This window comes from Eumetopias jubatus, unplaced genomic scaffold, assembly GCF_037043125.1.
Source record: "Eumetopias jubatus isolate StellerSeaLion01/CBP00866 unplaced genomic scaffold, mEumJub1_p1.0 scaffold_12, whole genome shotgun sequence".
NCBI lineage: Eukaryota > Metazoa > Chordata > Mammalia > Carnivora > Otariidae > Eumetopias > Eumetopias jubatus.
In genome coordinates this window covers 113,535,066-113,537,733 of record NW_028274818.1, presented here as the reverse complement: position 1 = coordinate 113,537,733, position 2,668 = coordinate 113,535,066, and the positions used below count along the sequence as shown (strand labels likewise).

The following is a 2,668-nucleotide window of genomic DNA, read 5'->3' as shown; positions in this document are numbered from 1 at the left end:
CGTTTTCTTTCACTAAAGACACGTTTCTTGGGCAGTTTAACGTCCCCCCCCCCTTAGTATTTAATGCTGTCAAAGCTATGATTAATATTTTATTCAGAATTTTTAGGAGAAAATCTTCACAAATTTAACAATACAGATCTTCAAGTAATTAGGACCACTCAGAGGCACCTGGAAAGAATTCCATGTATGGATTCGTTGATTTTTTCTTTTATTCTTTGAATTAAATTCAGTGAAAGTTTTAAGGCGGGAAAAAAGTCAGTTATCTATTCATTCCCTCATGTTTTAATTAAACAATTTTAGCGATTACGTAGAAAAACACATTTTACATGTTGCTGTAAAGCACTTTTCCGGAACTGGTCACAGATTTAAGACATCAGAAGATCATGATAGGCCACCTATCTTCCTGAAACGTGATGGTAAATCTGCCTCTCGATGTCCGAAACCAGAGTACTGGCACCTATTCGGAAGAGTTCTGGCATCAGCCATTCATCTCCCAGCTCTTCCTTCACACGAGAGAGACAAGCAAGGGAATCCTTGTCACTGCGGTGCCTCCTGCTGGTTTAAAGCCTACCTTGTTTCCAGTTTTCCAGAAGAAATCTCTAATGGCCCGCAGCATTACTATAGCTACTGGGAAAGTGGCATTTACCGTTTCTTTTCCAGTAGAGGTCTTAATAAAGTCTGATCCTGCCATCATTGCGATCATACTGGCTTTATAGACATGAGTAAGAGATCCACGTTCTCCTGTAGCTAAGATGGTTTTGAGATGAGCCCCCCACAGGCCTTGTGAAACGGACCAATCTCATCACACAGGGCTTCCCGCTGGCCGGTCAGCACCAAGGTCCTATTAATCACCACATCGATTTCCATAACTCCATTTTCCACAGCCAATCTGATCTCTTCCAATCGTGTTTTTAAATGAGTCTGTCCAGGGCGCCTGGGTGGCTCAGTTGCTTGGGCGACTGCCTTCGGCTCAGGTCATGATCCTGGAGTCCCGGGATCGAGTCCCACATCGGGCTCCCTGCTCAGCAGGGAGTCTGCTTCTCGCTCTGACCCTCTTCCCTCTCGTGCTATCTCTCATTCTCTCTCTCAAATAAATAAATAAATAAATAAATGAGTCTGTCCAGCTGGAAAGCCAGTGGGCACGGAAGCCACTGGGATGGTACAGCCTGGGGCCTTCAGTGCTTTAACGGCATCACACAGCCGCGTGGTGTAGACATAAACAACAGTGGTCATAAGGCCTTTATCACACATATTTAAACTTTTTAAGAGAGCTTCCCGGATTGGATACTTGGCTTTATAACAGAGCCTTTGAACGTTGGATGATGTGTCATCGTCTGAAAGTGTAGTAAGACCTATAAAGACAATGGCTTTCAGGAGCCAAGCAGCTTCCCACTCCTTTTTCACTGTTCTGCAAGCCTGGATTTATTCTGCATGCCTCAGAACTGCGGGTTGATTCATTTCTTACTTTTATTCCTAGATTTTTTTTTCTTGATGCAATTGTAAATGGCATTGTTTTCTTATTTTCTCTTTGTGGAAGTTTGTCGTCACTATACAGAAATGCAACCAGTTGGGACACCTGGTAGCTTAGTCAGTTTAAGCATCTGTCTTTGGCTCAGGTCACAATCCCAGGGTCCTGGCATCGAGAACCTCATTGGGCTCCCTCCTCAGTGGGGTGTCGCCTTCTCCGTCCCCTTCTGCTGCTCACCCTGCTTGTGCTGTTTCTCTCTCTCTGTCAAATAAATAAATAAAATCTTAAAAAAAACGAAATGCACCAGGTCTCTGTATATTGACTTTGTGTCTTGCAGCTTTACTGAATTTATTTATTCTAACAGTTTTTTTGGTGGAATCTTTAGGGATTTCTATATATAGTATGTCATTTGCAAATAGTGACAGTTTTCCTATTTGGATTTCATATTTTCTTTTCTTTCTTTTCTATCTTTCATTCTTTCTTTTTCTTTCTTTCTTTCTTTCTTTCTTTCTTTCTTTCTTTCTTTCTTTCTTTCTTTCTTTCTTTCTTTCTTTCTTTCTTTCTTTTCTTTCTTCTCTCTCTCTCTCTCTTTGTTTCTTTTTCTTTCTTTCTTTTTTTTGGTCTAAATGCTTTGACTAGGGCTTTCAATACTATGTTGAATGAAAGTGAGGAGAGTGGAAATCTTTGTCTTGTTCTTGATCTTAGTGGAAAAGTTTTCAGCTTTTCACCCTTGAGTATGATTTTAGCTGTGAGCTTTTCAAATATGGTCTATGTTCCCTATATACCCAGATGGTTTATAGTTTTTATCATACATGCATATCGAATCTTGTCAAGTGTTCTTTCTGCATCTATTGTTACAATCATATGATTTTTATCTTTTATTATTTTAAGATGGTGTATCCTGATGTTTAATGTGCACATGTGCAAACATCCTGGCATCCCTGGAATAAACCCCACTTGATTGTGTTGTGTGATTCTCCCGATGTATTGTTGAATTCAGTTTCCTTATAATTTGTTGAGGATTTTGGCATCTATGTTCTTGAGGGATACTGGCTTTCCTTTTCATTTTTTCCCATCCCCCACCCCCCTCCCCTCTAGAACCCTCAGTTTGTTTTTCAGAGTCCATTATCTCTCATGGTTCGTCTCCCCCTCTAACTTACTCCCCTTCATTCTCCCCCTCCTGCTATCTTATTCCTCTTT

The 2,668-nt window shown here is 40.7% G+C and overlaps 1 pseudogene; it reads right to left on the bottom strand.

Moving 5' to 3' along the window:
• Window positions 1-365: 365 nt before the first annotated feature.
• LOC148162935 (deoxyribose-phosphate aldolase-like) lies at window positions 366-1,458 on the bottom strand (annotated as a pseudogene).
• Between the last annotated feature and the right edge of the window lie 1,210 nt (window positions 1,459-2,668).